The following is a 21,432-nucleotide window of genomic DNA, read 5'->3' as shown; positions in this document are numbered from 1 at the left end:
AATATTATATCCTGCAAAGCTCTCATTTATGAATGACGGTGAAATTAAGACTTTTCATAGCAAACAGAAACTGAAAGAATTTGTTGCCACTCATCCTGCCCTGCAAAAGATGCTTAAAGATGTGTTACACACAGAAACACAAAAACATGGTCACCAATATGAAAGAAGGTAAAGGAAGGAAACCTCACAGCAAAAGATCACAGGAAGCTCAATTTCTCTTTGACATAGAATTAAACTCTGATGCACTGTTAGAGCAATGTGTTAAAGTAATCTATTATGTTCTCTTGATGTCTGTTAAATTCTAATTGTTCAAAAACAGCTGAATTTTTATTAAGAGCTATGGGTTATTTAACTATGTGCTTATTTTCAAAGACTTGAATAATCACCTTGTAACAATGATCAAATTTGGTCTATGTTATGTCATGATTTTAAGGAATCTTAGTTCAACCAGATATTTTGGATTTTGATATTGGTCTATTATGCTATGTTATATGGGCGTACATATTGTATGTCCACATGGGGAAATTTTATTAAGAGTTTTATTTTAAATGGCTTTTAGATAAGATTGTCCATAAATTTAAGCTGCTAAAATCAATCAAAGATACATTTTAATTTGTGGGACCTGAATCTGTGTATCATATGTTTTAAACTTGTTGGTAGAAAGAAACTAAAAACATTTTATATGGTTGTGCTTAAGTTTACTGGTTAAACAAACTACACCATCTTAGATATTTAAGAGGTGTTTTCAAATACATGATTCTTAAAATTTATAGAAGGCATTGGACCTTCTGGTAAATGTTTTATTAAGTTCTTATCTAAGGGTTGAAACAGTTTGCTAAGTATTCATGTAATATTGCTATTGTCAGCAAGTGATCTAGGACTTGCTCCCTCATTTCTCTATTCTAAGCCCAACTTGTTCTTTCATTTCTCTATTCTCTTCAAGGTAGGGAACTAATTCTATTATGAAGGAATCTATAGGACGCACAATTTAATCTTTAGACCTTATAAGAGATGACTAACATTTTTCTGTAATGGCATAGCCAAAATAAGAGCTTAAATAATAATCTCATAGCTAGATTCACATCGCCATCAGCGAAGTATACAGTAAGTAGAAAAAAAAAAAAAAAACCTCCCTTTCAGACCAAAGGGAAAGAAAGTTTTAAAGTGAGAATATAATTTTCCTCATGGGCATTGTCTACCTTAGAAAAACTACTACAGAACATGCCTGTGACTATAGACTTGTAGTTCAGGCCACCGAAGATTAGAGATGGGACATGGGCACTCCCTTGACTTGCATCCTCTGGTCTGCTTTAACACAAACCAGGAGGAAAAGAAAGCTAGGCATCAGAAGCAATGGGTGGCAGGCCTATTAATGGCTGATCTATACGGTGATCTGCCCTCAAGGAGACCCAACAGGCCAGTCCACTGCAGTGGCTTTCAATGTGGTAAGTCTGGGCTTCAGCAGAAGTCAGCTTGTGAAGAGCCCTGGCAGCTCTGCCAAGAGTTGGATCACTGGAAATGGACCTGCCCTGGAGTCGAAGGATGCCCAGGTCAGAGCCACAGATCTTATTGGCTCTAAGCTGAAAAGCCCTTCACTCAGCCCAACTTCCAAAGTGACCACTGCAGCTGAGGGGATGGTCAAGTAGGGTCAGCAACATTGCAGGCAGAACTGTCAATTTCTTGTTAGAGATGCCACCTGCCTTTACCTGGCCAGCTCTCCTCCCAGGCCAGCCAAGTAATGAAAGTCAACAGAGTGCCCTCCCCTAGGAGGTTCACACCTCCCTTAGGATATACCCCATGTGAAGAGATAGATAGGTCTGGGCCTCTTAACTTACAAGGCCTAAAGCCCACCAGATTATTATCAAGCCCCTTCTATCAGGTTCTATTTGCCTCTCAATCAGAAAACTTCATTGTAGCTTAGACAGCACCTTTCTTAGCTCCTCTAATAATGACTCTGTCCTTTGTTCTAGACCCTGTCTAGTGCACTTGGGCCTCATTCCTTTGTAATCATAACCTCTACTCTACCACCAATGGCTCTACTCCCAACCTGTGTGTACTGATGGTCCTCTTCCCCACTTAATGCTGTATAATTGTTCAAACCTGGTAAATGCCACTCTTAGGATCATTGGTTACTATCCTCACCCTGTCTTTTATGACCTTGTCTAAATATGATCAGAGTCGGGGAACTTGGAAGGCTTCCATAGCCTTGGCAACTCATGACGACAGCCTAGGGTGGTTACTGGTACCATAAACTAGAGTGTCAATTTGTTGGGTCAACAACAGGAGCCACTGTGCGCTTGCTCCTGATGTGGGATCTCTGTCCTTAATGTACTGTACATTTTGATTTAATGCTATAACTAGTACTCAAACAGTATGTTTCACTTTGTGTTTCTATGTGGGTGCAAACTGTTGAAATATTTACTTAATGTATACTAAACTGATCTTCTGTATATAAAGAGAATTGAAAATGAATCTTAATGTGAATGGAAGCGGAGAGGGAGCGGGAGAGGGGAGGGTTGCGGGTGGGAGGGAAATTATGGGAAGGGGAAGCCATTGTAATCCATAAGCTGTATACTGGAAATTTATATTCATTAAATAAAAGTTAAAAAAAAAAAAGACTTGTGGACTACCGTGAACATTCTTCCAAAGCAAGCAGATTTGTAGCTATAGCAGTCTGGATAGTCAGTCCGGAAGCAAAAGCAAAGATCCTGATTAGAAGCGGTGTAGCTAGGACTCAAACTGTGCATTCCAATATGGGATGCAGATGTTCCAAGCAGTGACCTAAGTGCTGTGCTACATGCTTGTCCCACCTCTAAAAGACTTTTTTTTTTTAACTTTTATTTAATGAATATAAATTTCCAATGTACAGCTTATGGATTACAATGGCTTCCCCCTCCCATAACTTCCCTCCCACCCACAACCCTCCCATCTCCCGCTCCTTCTCCCCTTCCATTCACATCAAGATTCATTTTCAATTCTCTTTATATACAGATCAATTTAGTATATATTAAATAAAGATTTCAACAGTTTGCACCCACATAGAAACACAAAGTGAAACATACTGTTTGAGTACTAGTTATAGCATTAAATCACAATGTATAGCACATTAAGGACAGAGATCCCACATGAGGAGCAAGTGCACAGTGGCTCCTGTTGTTGACCCAGCAAATTGACACTCTAGTTTATGGTGCCAGTAACCACCCTAGGCTGTCGTCATGAGTTGCCAAGGCTATGGAAGCCTTCCAAGTTCGCTGACTCTGATCATATTTAGACAAGGTCATAAAAGACAGGGTGAGGATAGTAACCAATGATCCTAAGAGAGGCATTAACCAGGTCTGAACAATTATACAGCATTAAGTGGGGATGAGGACCATCAGTACACACAGGTTGGTAGTAGAGCCATTGGAGGTAGAGTAGAGGTTATGATTATGAAGGAATGAGGCCCAAGTGCACTAGACAGGGTCTAGAACAAAGGACAGAGTCATTATTAGAGGAGCTAAGAAAGGTGCTAAGCTACAATGAAGTTTTCTGATTGAGAGGCAAATAGAACCTGATAGAAGGGGCTTGATAATAATCTGTTGGGCTTTAGGCCTTGTAAGTTAAGAGGCCCATACCTATGTATCTCTTCACATGGGGTACATCCTAAGGGAGGTCTGAACCTCCCAGGGGAAGGCACTCTGTTGACTTTCATTACTTGGCTGGCCTGGGAGGAGAGCTGGCCAGGTAAAGGCAGGTGGCATCTCTAACAAGAAATTTACAGTTCTGCCTGCAATGTTGCTGACCCTACTTGGCCGTCCCCTCAGCTGCAGTGGTCACTTTGGAAGTTGGGCTGAGTGAAGGGCTTTTCAGCTTAGAGCCAATTAAGATCTGTGGCTCTGACCTGGGCATCCTTCGACTCCAGGGCAGGTCCATTTCCAGTGATCCAGCTCTTGGCAGAGCTGCCAGGGCTCTTCAGAAGTTGACTTCTACTGGAGCCCAGGCTTACCACATTGAAAGCCACTGCAGTGGACTGGCCTGTTGGGTCTCCTTGAGGGCAGATCACTGCACAGATCAGCCATTAATAGGCCTGCCACCCATTGCTTCTGATGCCTAGCTTTCTTTTCCTCTAAAAGACTTTTTTCTTTTTTTCTTTTTTTTATTTTTGACAGGTAGAGTGGACAGTGAGAGAGAGAGAGACAGAGAGAAAGGTCTTCCTTTGTCGTTGGTTCACCCTCCAATGGCCGCCGCGGTAGGCGCGCTGCGGCCGGCGCACCGTGCTGATCCGATGGCAGGAGCCATGTGCTTATCCTGGTCTCCCATGGGGTGCTTTAAAAACATATTTCTGGGGCCAGTGTTGTAGCTTTGTGGGTAAAGCCACTGCCTACAACATCAGTATCGCATATGGGTACTAGTTTGTGTTCCAGATACTCCACTTCTGGTCCAGCTCCCTGTCAATGGTCTTGGAAAAGCAGCAGTAGATTTCCCAGGTATCTGGGCCCCCACTACCCATGTGAGAGACCCAGAAGAAGCTCATTTTCCTGGCTTTAGCCTGGCCCAGGCCTGGCCTTTGTGGCCATCTGGGGAATGAACCAGTGGATGGAAGACCTCTCTTTCTCTGTCTCTCCCTCTCTCTCTAACTCTTTCAGATCAGTCAATCAATCAATCAATTATTTAAAAAAATACTTACGTAGATTTCTGGGCTCTTTCCAAGATTTCTGATTCTACATCTTGAATGGAGCTCAAGAATTTGCATTTCAAGTTCCCAGGTGATGCTGATGCCTCTGATCCAGAAACTACCCTTTGAGAACCATTTATGTAGACTAAAGAAAATATTGGTCAGGGCGAGTTCAATTTGTGACTCATTAATTCAATAATAAATTGAAGGCTTGGTAATCCACTGAAATACTGATTTGTGTATATATTTTTTCCTGCCTGTCTTAAGGGGATAACTTTATTTTTTTCAATATTTTGCCGCATAGATTTTTGCGAAGTGACAGAAGCTCTTTGAATTCAGGGACATTTTGTAAACATCTGTACTCTAGGCTAAAGAGTGTGTGTCAACTATTCTTGAAGAGTTGGAGGAATTTCTTTGAGATCTAGCAGAAAGGAGATGTTTTGGTTAAGCTGGAGAGAAATTCAAGGTCTGTTATCATAAGTCCGTGATGAGGGTAAGCTTGCCTCATTTTATCCTAAAAACATGAGAAGATCTTAAATACATACAGAATCATGTTTCCAACTCTGCCCATAACTCCCATACTCAACACAAGGAGCACAGAAACAGCAGAGCCACTTGACAAACAAGATCCATAAAGCTGCAGAAATGGATATTTGGAGATTCCATTAAGTGATGACTAAGGGACTAACTCACCCCAATCCCCAACAGTCTGGTTCTGTGTTAGACTGGGCCTCTGACAGCCCTGGAGGAGAGACACACCATAGAAACAGAATGAACTGAAAGCCAGAGAAACTTTATACAGATTTAAATAGGTTTAATTATAATGAATAATATTATTTATTTTATATCTGGGTTTGTGTATTCAGATGTATACTTGTATCCCCAAGTTAATTAAGCAATTGATACTTTAAGAGAATTTACAAAACCAGTAACCTACTACTTCATATATATTTTTCATGTTTGTTTGGTAAAATGTATAATCCAGACTTATATCGACTCAACAATATTTGCTAAAATGAACTACTCTATTAGGATATTTTGAAATCATCCACATATAGGCAGGCTAAGTATTCATTTTAGCATGACAAATGCAACATATTATAAAAGAAGTATAGTGCTATGATTAAGGGAACTGGTTCAGAAATTACCTGCATAAATTCAAGTTTGTGGCCGGCGCCGCAGATCAATAGGCTAATCCTCCGCCTGCAGCGCCGGTGCCCCGGGTTCTAGTCCCGATTGGGGCCCCGGATTCTGTCCTGGTTGCTCCTCTTCCAGTCCAGCTCTCTGCTGTGGCCCGGGAAGGCAGTGGAGGATGGACCAAGTGCTTGGGCCCTGCACCCCATGGGAGACCAGGAGAAGCACCTGGCTCCTGGCTTCGGATCAGCGCGGTGTGCCGACCGCAGCGCGCCGGCCGGCACGGCTATTGGAGGGTGAACCAACGGAAGGAAGACCTTTCTCTCTGTCTCTCTCACTGTCCACTCTGCCTGTTTAAAAAAAAAAATTCAAGTTTGTAACATAACTAACTTGGAAAATTAAGTGTTTTGTGCCCAGTTTTGCACTTGAAACGTAAGTATAACAATAATGCTAACCTCTCAGGACTGTTGTGAAGATTAAATGAATATGTCTTCAAATTTTTCAATGTAAAATTGCAACATTAATAACAATTTTTAGTTTTTAGCCAGTTTATGTAATTGGATATTACATGATGAGATTCAAAGACAAGAATATGCCTTTCAGAGTCTATTCTCCTCGAGGGCTTGGAATTAGGAAACTTCCTCCAAATCCTAGAGTTTGTTGTTATTAACTGTTATCTGTTTAAAGACATCATTGCTGCAATTATATGTAATATTCAGCATTTTAACATTGTAATAGAAACATTACCAAGATATCTAAAACTTGAGTAAATGTTTTAGAGCTTCAGTGCTATCTTTAATCCATTGTGTCTCTTATAACTTAGGTTATAAAAATATCATTACCTGGGTTTAAAAAAAAAAAAAAACTACAGAGCACCCACACCTATGTCAAGTGTGATCCATAGAATATAACATTGGAGAATAACACAGGGGTAGGTTTTCCTTGGTTATTTTTTCATATTGAACACCTGTACTTTTCATTTTAGCTTGTATTATAGCTGGCTTTCTTGGTTACAGGCATACAGGGTATCCTTTCTCCAAACAAGCTCTGTTTCTTGTAACTCACCATCTCTGTTTCTATTCCTTAATTCCATTGGCAATTTGAAGCAGGCTGCTTACTCATGTTGTGTCTGCAGTGTTGGAATTTTAGCCCTTGAGTCATGTAATTTCGGAAATCTTTGCCTTCTGCCTTATGTATTAACAGCAATCAGTCAGCCCCTTAAGACCTTCCTGGAAGCATCCCAAAATACTTCAGCTTTTATTTTGGTTTTAGTTTAAAGGAATTGTAGTCAAGTTAACCCTGGCTTCTCAGTTTTGTCTGGCCACCCAACTGAAGAAAGCCTTCAGAGATCTCTAGGCAGCCCTTGGTGACAAAGTATGGATTTACTAAATGTCACACAACTTATGATATCAAGCTTTCAAAGTCACAATGTAACTTTTATTCTGGAGAAAAGTTTTTCTATAACTGACACTGAGTGCAAATAATTCCTTTCTTCCCTATTTGACTTATTAATGTAAGATTTGATTCCAAATTAGAAAGAAAAACAGGTATAGAATGACAAAGTCATTAAGAAAGATACCAATTTTTAATGAAATATGACTGGTAGTAAGGGATGGAGTTTATAGACCACTTGATAATATGTATTCAATAAATTCTTATTAATCTACTACATATGGATTGTACACTACTAAATCACAGGGAAAGCAAGGACAGCTAAGACCTATCTTCTGTCCACAAGAAGCTTATGGTCTAGATGGAAAGACAGAAAACTGAACAGGTGATTTCAAGACACAGTGTTAACGTTATGTTGGAAAATATGTAGTAAGTATGGTGAGAACACAACAATAAAGCTCCAGCAAGCATATGTGATTTGGGATTGAAAGGAGTTTCTTGGAGGAACTTATTTCTAAGCTAAGATCTGAATAACATGGATAATTTAGCCAGGAAGAGACAAATGCATTTTGAGCATTCTAGGCATAGGAAACAGCTTGTACAACGAACTCAGTTATTTCTACCAGTGATGGACTTGTCTGGAAGACCTCACTCACATGTTATGCCATTTGTGGTAGATGATAAAAGTGTAATTCTTACCCTCCTTCCACCTAAGCTCTTAAACACTCATGTTTTAATCCTTCCATAAAGAAGTTGAGTCAACATACATCTCTTTACTTCTTAAATCTGAACTGGTCATGGGACTTCTTTGGTTAAAGAGACAAAGCAATTGTCATCATGGCAGAGAGCAGGTAAATGCTTGTGCCTTGGAGCCTGATCTCTTGTGGAGCCAGAACACTGAGACCACTATGTTTTATTACCACACCCCCCAACCACCTGCGAAGGAAAAAAGAGATCACACAGAGGAGAACTGAGACATCCCCACTAACAATCTGCCAACCACAAGATGTGTGATGGAACCCACCCATGGAAGGCAAAATAAGCTATCTCAGTTTATGTCCATGTCCTACTCACCAAAACCATAGCATATCTTTCCTTACATAATAAGAGATTCTGAAAATCTGATTAAATCAATTATTTTGAGATGGATTTGTTTATCAGATTATTTTGATGAGTTTATTGTAATTACAAGGGTCCTTGCAAGACGGAGATCAGAAATCAGAAGTTCAGAGTCAGGGAAGATGTGGAGCAAGGTTGGAAGTCTGAACAGTTGAAGATGCTCTACTGATAGCTTTGAAGATGGATGGAGAGATCATGAGACAGGAATGCAAGTAATCTTCAGAGTCTAGAAAAGGCAAGAGAACAGGTTCTCCTCTAAAGTCCCCAGAAGGAAGCAATCCTGTTCCTACTTTGATTTTAGTTCAGATAGATTCTGACCTGAAGAACTATACGATTATAAATTTATTTTAAGCCACTGAGTTTGTAGTAATATTTTGTAGTAACAACAGGAACCTAATACACTATGTTAGACTACTCTGCTGCCAGCACACTTAACTTGCCAGTTGACCAGAGCTGCATGGCAGAGACTGGCAGAGATAGCAATCAGACCAGCAGAACTGTCCAGATTACCCAAGGGAAATGTGAAGGACAGTAAGTTTCAAGTCACTAGGTGTTGTAGTTTCTGATACAGGAACAGTTCTGTGATACACTGATCTGTAAATTTGAAATAAAAAAGCAAAATAGTATTTCTATTTTTATGTCTATTTATTTTCATTTAATTGAAAGAGTGAAAGTGAAGGAGTGAGACAGAAGATATCATCCTGCCTCTGGTTTATTCCTCAAATAGCTGCAACAGCCAGAGATGGGCCAGTCTGAAGCCAGGAGCTTCTTCCAGGTCTCCCACATGGGTGTGGGGGCCCAAGCACTTGGGCCATCTTCTACTGCTTTCCCAGGCTGTAGCAAAGAGCTGGATTGGAAGTGGAGCAGCTGGGACTCAAACCAGCACCCATATGGATGCTGGCACTGTAGGCGGTGGCTTTACCTGTTATGCTATAGCACCGGCCCCATCCTATATTTCAAATTTTCATTTTATTTTAAAGGCAGGTAGAGAAAAAGAAAGATAAGTGGTCAAAAAGATCTTCTGTCCACTGGTTTGCTTACCAAATGCCTGCAATGGCTGGGGCAGGGCCAGGCCTGCCTAATCCATGTGCCCCATATGGGTGGCAGGAACTCAGTTACTTGAACCATCACCTACTGCCTTCCAGGGCCTATGTTAGCAGTAAGCTGGAATTAGGAGCAGAGCCAGAATTCAAACCCAGGCATTTTAACATAGGATGCAGATATGCAGCCCAAGCATCACTTCACTGCTGTGCCAAACACTTACCCCAAAACAACATTTATAGTAAGATACCTAAAAATAGTTGTTTTTCTCTCTTATGGACTTTCATGTGCATTCTTTATGTTTTCTGAAATTATAAATGAGAATTTCATCCAGTCCTTTATAAGCTGAATATCCATTGGCTATATGGTAATGAGCTAGACCCTGAAGTAAAAATTCAGAATTGCTCTCATGGAGCCCATAGTTCTTTTCCTAGAAATCTGATCTTGATGCTGTACCAATCTCTAAATTAAAGTTTCTGCATCTTCTATGAACAGGTAATATTAGTACTTGGCTTAGAGAATTGTTTTGAGTCTTAGTTGAGAAAATACTTATACCACACTTAGCTTTACATGACATTAAATAAATATTCAATAAAAACCAGCTAAACTGAAAGGCACTGAGGAGAAATTAGATGGAAAAACAAAATATAGCAAAGGCAATGATAAGAATAGTAACAATAACTATTATTTATTATTCATAGTGTTCTAGAAAATTAATGTTTATGTTTGCCCTCCAAGGTAGGCAGTATTTCCATTTTGCAGATGTCAAATTTGAGATTTTAAAGCAATATTGTATTTGTCATCACAGAAGCATCCAATGGTACTGGGACTCTAATCTTGTCTGATTCTAAAGTCCTTCATCTTTTTGTTAACAGGTGGTTGTGAGCAAATTAACTGCCTTCTGGGTGCTCTCTTTAAAAAGCCACATCTGGGGCCTGCCATTGTGGCAGAGTAGGTTGAGCCCCCACTTGCCATGCCAGTATCGCATATTGGAGTGCTTGTTAAAGTTCCAGCTGCTTTGCTTCGCATCCACCACCCTGCTAATGCACCTTGGAAAGCAGCAGCAGATGATCCAAATACTTGGGTCCCTGCCACACATGGGAGAGACCCATATGGAGGTCAGGCCTCCTGGCTTTCGCCTGGCCCAGCCATGGCTGTTTGGGCCACTTGGGGAGTGAACCAGTACATGAAAGATGTTTTTCTTTCTCTGACTTTCCCCCCACCACTCCATCCATCACTCTGCCTTTCAAATAAATACATTAATATTTTTTTCAGTACAGAGATAATTTATTTTTAATATTTTGAATATGTAGTTGTTAAAATCCATGGGTGTACCATCCCTGGATACAGAGGAACAACTATAGTCCATTTGGGGAACTTTTTAAACCTCATGTTGACACATTTTAAATGTGATAACTTTTTAATTTCCACTGAAAATAATGTTCCACCCAAAACCATGTGGAGAGGGGGTCATCAAGAAAACCCCCGGAGAGATCTGCTTCAACCAAAAAGAGGGAGAGAAGGCTTTCAAATGTACTTGGACTTCTACTTCGTCAGAAGTAGAACTGCCATTGGTGCTGTGGGGTCGCCTACCAGAGACTGTCCTAATATGATCACTAAAATGTATGCGTGTATGGAAATATTACATTGTACCCCATAAATATGCACATTTACTGTTAATTTTTTTAAATGTGTATCTAGTTCTCTCTGCCACTCTTTTATAGCTTTCCATTGCCTATGGACTGAAGTTCGAAGTTCTACCTGGTTCTTATGTGACTTTTCAGTACCTAAATTTCTTACCTCCTGTATCTTCCTGGTTCTGGTCATGATGGCATTAACCGGCATGGGCACTGTGTTATGCTGTCTGCCACTCCTGGACTCTTCGTATAAGCTGATTTCCCTCCTGGTTCTCTTCTTTCCTCTATGACTAGCTGACTCTCACACATCCTTCCCATTCCAGTTTGGGTATCATTTCCTTCCTCAATACTTTGTTATATATTTTCTTTAAAGTTTTCTTCTTTCCTTCACTGTTCTTCATACCTGAAGTTTCTTGCCTAGTTTTCTGTTTCCCTGCAGTGGAAACTTCTTGTGGTTATATTGTCTAGGACTTCCTCTTTCCTGGAAACTGTTCCAGTGCATAGGGCAATTACCTGGAACTATGTCTGTTTCTAAGCTTAATAACTATTAGTTTGTTATTCATTAATATAGTGAAATACCTGAGGTTAAAGTAGTACAACCTTTATGGAAGACAGTATGGTGACTCCTCAAAAATCTGAAAATAGAGCTTCCATATGATCTAGCCATTGCACTTCTGGAAATTTATCTAAATAAAATGAAATTAGCATATGAAAGAGTTATCCATACCCCCATGTGTATTGCAGCTCAATTCACAATAAGTAAGAAATATAATCAACTGAGATGTTCATCAACTGATGACTAGATAAAGAAAATGAGGGATACATACACTATGGAATACTACTCATCCATAAAAAAGAATGAAATCCTGTTTTTTGCAACAAAATGGGTGTACCTAGAAACCATTATGCTTAATAAAATAAGCCAGTCCCCAAAAGATAAATATCATGTTTTATCTGATATGTGGCAGTTAATATGGAATACAAATAAATATATAGGAATGAAATGGTCATTTTGTGATATAATCATTGTTTTCAGCCCATGTTTATTCTCCTGTGGAACTGTGGTCTTCCTACTTTTTACTTGTTGAATATTATGGTTAGTGGTGAATTAAGCCTGTGCATCTATAGAGTGGATTGGAACCATGTCCTTTCACAAATTAAAGGAAAAGAAAAAAGGGAGGAAGGAGGGGGATTGAGGAAGAGGGAAAAGGAGAGGTAGAGAATTATGGTTATTTTCTTAGAACTGTACCTATGAAATACATGAAGTCTGTTCTCTTTATATTAATAAAAAGAAAATGAAAAAATGTTAAAAGCCAAAAAGAGAGGCTTATTTAGCTCACAGTTTTGGGGGCTGAAAGTCAAAGATTAAATGACCCCATTGAATTGACCTCTGGTTAGGATCTCATGACGGATGACAGGATCATGTACAGGTACAAAAGATCAAAAGATCCCATTCTCAGACAGAAGGCCAGCAGAGATTCAGGACTCGGGCTCACTCATAACAACTTGCTTTTTTTTTTTTTTTTTTTTTTTTTTTTTTGACAGGCAGAGTGGACAGTGAGAGAGAGAGACAGAGAGAAAGGTCTTCCTTTTGCCCTTGGTTTACCCTCTAATGGCTGCCGCGGCCGGCGCATTGTGCTGATCCGAAGCCAGGAGCCAGGTGCTTCCTCCTGGTCTCCAATGCAGTGCAGGGCCCAAGCACTTGGGCCATCCTCCACTGCACTCCCGGGCCATAGCAGAGAGCTGGCCTGCAAGATGGGCAACTGGGACAGAATCCGGCACCTTGACCGGGACTAGAACCCGGTGTGCTGGCGCCGCAGGCGGAGGATTAGCCTGTTGAGCCACGGCACCGACCAACAACTTGCTCTTACAAGAACAACCTTAGTCCCTCCAGAGATAGTGTCCTTAATGACCTAAGGACCTCTCTCTAGGCTACACATCTTAAAAATTCATACCATCTCCCAATATTGCTACAGTAAATACCACGCCTCCAACATCTGATTCCTTGGGGGACATATTCAAATTATATCTGAAACTTAGCAGTCACCCCCACTGCCTTCTTGTGTATTGATCCAGGGATGGGCAGATGACTTAGTTTGGCCTTCAGTCTCATTCTACCAAAAGTTTGGAATTTTGAACAAAGATATAGAGCCTTAAAAGGTCATGGACCTGAATTATGTTAACAGCAGCTTTCTAAAGCAAAATCCAACAACTGCTGTCTCTGAGTCTCTAGTTTGGCCTTGTTCTTACCCTTCCTAAGTTAGGTTGTTCACCTCTTCTTTGGATTTCTAATTTTCTTCAGTATGCTTCTAATGCAGTCTTTTTTTTTATCCTTCAACTAGCCAGATCTGGTTTTTGTTACTGCTGGACTGTGAGCTCTGTGAATGTAATTTGAGAGTTATTTCTTACCACCCACCTGTTATAAATCTGCTGGACACCCTGATATTTTGGATGTGTTATAGGAAATACATTTACTAATCTCTAGAATTATCTCTTAAAAATTTTTGTGTTTTATAGGTCTTTTAAAGGAAGCTTCCATATTGATTATTATTTCACTGAAACAAGTTGACATAAGCCTAGGGCTGCTTCCAGAGAGCCTCCATGTCTAGGACCATTGCTTCTCTTGTACTCTGCTCAGCCTAGACTAACTCATGTCTCTGGAATGTCATGAGGGGACATTCTATCCTTTGTTAACAGACCTGACTGACCACAATTATATTATTATGCCTATGTCTGTTGAAAAATTCCAGGGAAAGTAAGAAAGAATCACATGGGATTTTGGCTTGAATCAAATGAAACCAGTTTGGAATGAAAATACAGAGATAATTTGAGCAATGAACTAAATGTCACAACTATGGAAAGTATCAATTTTACCTCAAACTTTTTCCTTCCTTGAATGTCCTGTATACACAGTGGTGATCTTGTTAGTGTGAATAAGGCACTTGGAGCTATAAAACAGAACTTCTGTTACATAGTAACTAACTCATTTAAGTTTTACTATTATACTGTCAGTATTCTATATTATGCATTAATTTGCTAGTTTCCCTCATCATCCATGCTTCTTGCTCTGTTTGTGTCCTATGGTCATCAATTTTGTGATACTCTTACTAGAATCATTAATATTGTGTGGCTGTTTCATTCCTCCATACTACTCCAGCAAATCCCTAAACCTGCACCAGGAGCTACCTTCCATGTTTTAGCATACAGATTACTGAACAGTGCAAAATTGAAACCACAGGATAAACTGCTATGAATTTAAGATTTTCAAGTTCAACTGGTCCCTCAATGCTGCTAGCAATCTTTGCATTTACTGTTGTTGGACACTTTTTCTCTTTTATTTTTGTTTATTTGTTATTTGAGAGGGAGGAGAAATAGAGAACACTCCCATCTGCTGGGTTGAAATCCAGCATATTGCATTGGATCACATTCACTTCCCAAATGACTACAATGTCTGAGACTGGGCCAGGTTGAAGCCAGGAGCTGGGCACTCAATCTAAGGACGTGACTGAGACCCAATTACTTGGGCCATTAGCATTGCTTCCCAGGGTCTGCCTTAGCAGGGAACGTCAGTCAGGAACTGGAGGCTCACTTAAAACTTAGCCACTCCAATATGGTTTCAGACATCTTAACCAGCATCTTAACCACTAGACCAAACTTTATCCCCTCTTTCTCTATTAGTAGATAACTTTGCTTTAACCTTGAGAGCCAAAATATTTTTGATGCCATAAGATGCTAGCAATTTCCTTTCCCTATATTTAAAAAGTATTCACACTAGCATTCATCCTTTTTTTCTGTACTCTTATAAGGAAAAATGAATCCATTTTTATTAGCTGGAAGCTTTATATCTCCAGCCTGACCTCTTCCATGACTTTTGCACTCAAACTTCACTTATTTTAAGTTTTTATCTATTAGAAATGGGAGGGAGGGAGGCAGCGAGGGAGAGAGGGAGGGAGATTGGAAGAGAGAGAGAGGAGAGGAGAAAAAAAGAGAGAAGGGGAGGGGAAGGGAGGGGAGAGGAGAGGAGAGGAAAGGGGAGAGGGAGGAAAGGGGAAAAAGGGGAAAAGGGAGAAAAAGGGAAGGGAAGGGAAGGGAGGGGAGGGAAGGAAGGAGGGAAGGGGAGGGAGGAAAGGAAGGAAGGAAGGGGGGAGGGAAGGAGGAAGGAAGAAAGGGAAGGGGAGGGAAGGGGAAGGGAGGGGAGGAGAGGAGAGGGGAGAGGTGGAGAGGGGAAAGAAGAGGGAGGGCAGAGGGGATAAGAGGAGAGGAGAGGAGAGAGAGAGAACAGAAGGAGAGGAGAGGAGAGGGGAGGAGAGGAGAGGAGAGGAGAGGAGAGGAGAGGAAAGATCTTTCATACAGTAGTTTTCTTCCCAGATGTCCATAATAAACAAGGCTGGGCTAAGCTGAATCCAGGAGCTCAGAACTGAATCTGGGTCCCCTATGTGGGTGGCAGAGACCCAATTACTTGATTTGTTGCCTGTATTAACAAGAAGCCAGAGTGGATATGGAACTCAAACCCAGGCACAGTGAAATGGGTGGTGGGCATCCTAAGTGTTAGCATCATGGCCACTGCCTCAAACACTTTGTTCTCACAGTCATTCTTTAAATGTTTCTACTAGATGTTCAATAAGCTCCTTAATCTTAACATGTTCAAAACAAAGCCCAAAATCTAACTATATTATGCTATGCTATCCCCTCATATTTCCCATGCCAATTAATGGCAGCTACACTATTTCCGATGTTTAGGTGGAAATCTGCATCCCTTAGCAGTGTACTTTGCCTTTTATAAATTGTTTCCTCCTTAATGCATTATAAACTGCTTTAATCCATGCCGCAACTCTTCCAAAACTGTCAGCGGAGTGCACTGAATTCACTTAAACATCTTGGTCTGTTTTAGAATCTTCCTTTTTAATCTCTGTTGGATTCTAGGAAAATTCCTTTCTGTCTCACTGCTCACTTATGACCATTCCTTCTCAGTCTTCTTCATAGACACCAGTATCTAAAAAGATACTTATATATCTTTCACCATAGAACTGGTTAGTATAAGTGCTAGAAATATAGTTTTTTGATGAATTGAAAAGTAAGTAGGATTATCAACCATCATGTTTAATAGGAATGTTCTTAAGAAATAAAACATTATAGGACAATTTCCCACATCACATAATATATTTTAGGGAGCAAATCAAAGAATTATTGAATATCCCACCCAAACTATAATATTATCTTCCACATAGAGTTACTGTATACTGTCTACAACCCAGTGCACTGTAGAAAGTCATGATGGCCGGCGCGGTGGCTCATTAGGCTAATCCTCCTCCTGTGGCACCAGCACTCTGGGTTCTAGTTCTGGTAGGGGCGCCGTATTCTGTCCCCGTTGCTCCTCTTCCAGTCCAGCTCTCTGCTGTGGCCCAGGAGGGAAGTGGAGGATGGCCCAAGTCCTTGGGCCCTGCACTGCATTGGAGACCAGGAGGAAGCACCTGGCTCCTGGCTTCAGATCAGCTCGTTGCGCCAGCTGCAGCGGCCATTGGAGGTGAACCAACGGAAGGAAGACCTTTCTCTCTGTCTCTCTCTCTCTCACTGTCCACTCTGCCTGTCAAAAAAAAAAAAAAAGTCATGATTTCCTAGACATTGTTCTACCTGAGATGGTTCCAGATAAAAATTTATGATTTCTATAAGTTGATTTAATTGTCTGAAGGAAACTAAGATACATTCTTCTGTGATACATTCACCATATCCATCTCACAATGATGGATTCAGCTAGAATTGCTGTGATATCTCTCCCTTTTTTGTAATGCAGGTAACAAAATGAATATGATACTGCCACCTTTAAAAAAGTGGGAAAAGCAGGACCAACACTGTGGCATAAAAGGTAAAGCCGCCACCTCCAGTGCTGGCATCCCATATGGGCACTGGTTCAAGTTCTGGCTGCTCCACTTCCAATCCAACTCTCTGCTATGGCCTGGGAAAGCAGTAGAAAATGGCCTAAGAAAGAAGCAGAAGATGGCTTACATCCTTGGGCCCCTGCACCTGCATGGGAGACCCAAAAGAAGCTTCTGTCTCTGGCTTCGGATGGGCCCAGCTCTGGCTGTTGTGGCCATTTGGGGAGTGAACCAGCTGATGAAAGACCACCCCTCCCTTCCTCTGCTTATATGTAACTCTGCGTTTCAAATAATAAATAAGTAAATCTTTAAAAAAATGAGAAAAACAAGAGAAATCCCACTTTTTTTTTGGAAAATTGTGTCTTGTCCAATGGTATACAGTTCTGCACTGTTCTAGGATTTCTTGCATTCAATTTGAATGAAAGCCAATTTTCTTCAAACTCTAGAAATTTTTTTAAAAAAATATAATTTTGAAATTAGGCTCATAATCCATAACAAAAGGAAAGTTTTTTCTTCAGGGATTTTTTCCACATGTAGAAATCATAAAATGAATTTTACTGTAATCACTTGAGGGTATTAAAATGTTGCAGTCTTTTATAAACAATTCCAATCAACATCTCTAACTTATAGGAGGGGAAATGTTGAGTCATTCTAGTTTAGAGAGAATGGTTGACACAATTAAAAATCAAAATTTTAAAATTCTAATACTGATCTATGTGGAGCTCAGCTCGATTAATTCAGTGAAGATTTACTGAGTAACCATCATGTATGACGCACAGTGTTAGAAACTGAAAGATACAAAAACTAGGCAGCCCTGACTCTGGTCCCTGAGGTTTATACTCATAAGTGGGAGAGAGAGTTGTGAATTCAGATAATTGACCGTCTGATCCTCATCTTCTGAGGTACCAGAATAGCCAACCTGGATATTGGCCAAATGGCTTTGTGTTAGGTTTCAGTTCCTGAATGTTGGATCTTAAATCAGGAAGTGCTCTAAAGTGCCCAGGAATGAGTAAACTTTCTCAGAAAGAATAAACAAATAAATAAAGCAAGCAAGTAAGCCAGAATAACACTGAATGTCCTTTGAGAATCTGAAGATTGATCATTTTGGGAGAGTGGAATTTAGTCACCATCAACTAAAATGAAAAGGACCAGGAGTCTGGTGGACACTAGGACTGAGCAATAAATGACAAAAAAGTAGAAGAAAATGAGAAGACCCAAAAATCATTGCAGAGAGCAGGCTGGCCAACCTGTGACTCATTTCTGGTGGCTTCTGGCCATGTAAATTGTGAGATCAAGGCCTGAATTGGGGGGACAGCAGCCAAACACTAGATCATGTGGTACAGTAAAAAGGGGAGAGTGATTTCAGCACATCATATAAGTTAGTTGTTATTTATCAGCAAGTTCTTTTTTTTTTAAAAAAAAAAAAACTGGTATGGGGCTTGAAGATAGAAATAAAGTACCTAACATAAGCAGGAATATTGGTATATATTCACAATGTTTTGGATTTATTACATTTGCTGTAATTTGAATCATATGGTTTAGCTCTAGATGGGTGAGGCCAGCTCTTCTAGATATATTAGAAATAAAAGTGGGGGCCGGCGCTGTGGCTCACTTGGTTAATCCTCCACCTGTGGCGCCAGCATCCCATATGGGCGTGCCGGGTTCTAGTCCCGGTTGCCCCTCTTCCAGTCCAGCTCTCTTCTGTGGCCCAGGAAGGCAGTGGAGGATGGCCCAAGTGTTTGGGCCCCTGCACCCACATGGAAGACCAGGAAGAAGCACCTGGATCTTGGCTTCATTTCAGTGCAGCACCGACCGTTGCGGCCATTTGGGGAGTGAACCAATGGAAGGAAGACTTTTCTCTCTGTCTCTCCCTCTCACTGTCTATCACTCTACCTCTCAAATAAAAAAAAAAGAAAGAAAGAAAGAAAGAAAGAAAAGTGGTAGGTGGGCCTCCAAAAGGAAACCTGGAATACTATTTCTAAATTAGGAGGATCTTATTTAAGACCAGCAAAAATAGATGTCTTTCACAAAGAGGAAAATCAAAATGTCAAATGCATCTGAAGATAAGGATTATGAAGAAGATAAAGAACTCTGAATTTATTAATAATCTCAAATAGGATAAAGCAGGTTTTTACTATAGGGAAGTCAACATACATCATGGTTCTGACCTGTTGTGCATTTTTAACCTCTGGCAAGTCAAGTAATCTCTTGGATCCTCAATAATAAGGCCAGAAGTCTGTTTCAGAGCCAATAACTTGAATACAAAGATTATAAAAACTCCTTGACACGTAGATAGTTATTATTACTAATCATCTTCAAAAGAATAGTCATTTTAGTTGGTGGGGAATGGAAGCCAAGAAATAAATGCAGGGGAAAATAAAAATAATGCGAATGTACATCTGATAGAAGTTAAGAAGACTCCTTCCAAAACTAAAGGAAAATAACAAGATGACAGGTAGAGATGCTGACACAGGTGACAGTCCAGACTTCACAGATACCTCTCCCTACCCCAACACTCATTCACACACAGGAAGGTGTATATTCTGCATCCTTTAAGTCCTTATCTTGACTTCAAGATTTTCAAAAGCAAGTGATAACTCTTATCCAAATTCTCCTACTTAAGAAACTTTCTTCCTTTGGTTTTTATGAAATGATCTTCTCTGCTTTTCATCCTCACTTAAATATTGTCAATATCCTCTTCTGGTAGTTTCTTAAATGCTGGTGCTCTCCAGGCTTCCAGGCTTAGCCCTCCTCTCTTTGTATTCTATACGTGCCTTACAGATGAGCTACCCAATTCCCACTGCTTCCATTTGCACTTAACTGTTGATAATTTCAAAATTTATGGCTTTGAGCCAAATCGTTCTTTAGAACTCTGAAATTTCTCATGCAACTAGTTGGCTCCAAGCTAGCTCTGGATAGATATCCTTCAGTCCCTCACTCTTAATACATCCAAGAACACTCATATTCACACCCAAATTGCTTCCTGCTCCAACCTGTGCTGCCAAGATCACCCTTGAGGAGGATGTGCTGTTAGCTGCTGGGAAACTTGTCTGAAGGCAGCCTCAGGTGTCACTTGTGCAAGTTCTGGCTTCAGAGAGCTATCTTGCCTGTGATCATGCATTTCCTGGTCTGTTCTATATTCAAAGACTTGAGCATAGTGAAGAGCATAACGTCCTGGTCATTCCAACCTCCCTTGTGCCAACTCTGCTGTGCCATGTACTCTCTAGAGCTCCTGTGAGGTTGAGCTGACATCAGGCCTGCATTGCCATTTCTTTTCTCTTTCTGCTGAAGCCTGATTCCTCAACTCTGCTTTTGTAGGATTAAATCTCTAATAAGAACCTGTCATGCCAGTTTCTGTTTCAGCATCTGCTTCTGGGGAACATTATCTGTAGCACAGCAGTGCCTACCTGTTTTCCAAATGAAGACTGTAGGTGCTGTTTCTTCCCCACACCCCCTTACCTACCAATCATCAAAACCTGACAATTCTTCCCCTTAAATCTTTCTGCCATTCTTTAGTTACTTTCTGTACTGTGCCCTACTCACTCCCAATATTCTGGCTCAGCTTTCATGTCACTGGCAATCCTGTCTTAATAAACTTGAAAGTTAAGATTTCATTCATTCAACGAACTCAGAAGGGCCATTGTCCTCATCCTTGCTGAATTGCAAGTTCTTAAGTCTCTTTCTTGTATTTAACCATGTGCTCCTCCAGGCTAGAAGCCAAGTGTTATTCATCTTGGTGTACAATCTCTCCAAGATGTCACTCACACCCTCAACCTCACTCAAGTCCCTGATACTTACAGAACCTCTGTAAAGGCAATGCATAGGCGTGGGGTATTATTTAATCCTATAGTTAAATAGTTATGCCTTACAGAATGATTGTTTATAAAGTGACTTAGGCATATCATTCTCACATCATAAAGCTGCCCCCTTTCACCCTTTAGTTATATTTCATTGTGAAACAGTTGACTATGATATCCCCACTGAGAGTATTTAATGTAGGCAACTCAGTTCACTTAGAGAAGAGAACTGATTTTAACGGTTTCTTTTTTATTTGTAGCACCAATTTCTTGTGTATGAAAAAGCTGCCATCACTGACTTTCTTGAATGTATGGAAAGAACATGGAAAACTTTGGTCAAGGGGAATCACTAAATAAACGAGGTTGGGATCCATCTCTGTAACAAAATATGGCTAAGTACTAAAAACAAAATTATTCATTCCCAAAGACTGATTAGGATAATACTTGAAAGGAATCCCATGTGGTTAAATTTAGGGCCCTGAAAAAAATTCACCCACCAATCTCCTCTGTAGTCCTTTTGTTTGATTCTGATTTGGATACATTTTCATTTACTTTAAGCCTTTCCCTTGGAATTACCTATTCCAAGATTTTAACATCAGTGGCAGAAGAACTATTGGCCAATGTTACTGCCTCTCTTATACAAATGGTCATTTTTAATTATAGCATTCCCATTTAAAAATGACTCTATGTGGCCAAGATGTTTTTAGTTTATGATTGTGCAAGAACTGTTTTGTGATTTTTGCCACTGAACCTGGTCTTTTTCCTCTCTCCCTTGCAACTCTTGT

The sequence above is a fragment of the Lepus europaeus genome, chromosome 4 (genome assembly GCF_033115175.1).
Source record: "Lepus europaeus isolate LE1 chromosome 4, mLepTim1.pri, whole genome shotgun sequence".
Lineage (NCBI taxonomy): Eukaryota > Metazoa > Chordata > Mammalia > Lagomorpha > Leporidae > Lepus > Lepus europaeus.
Note: the sequence above shows the minus strand (reverse complement) of the source record.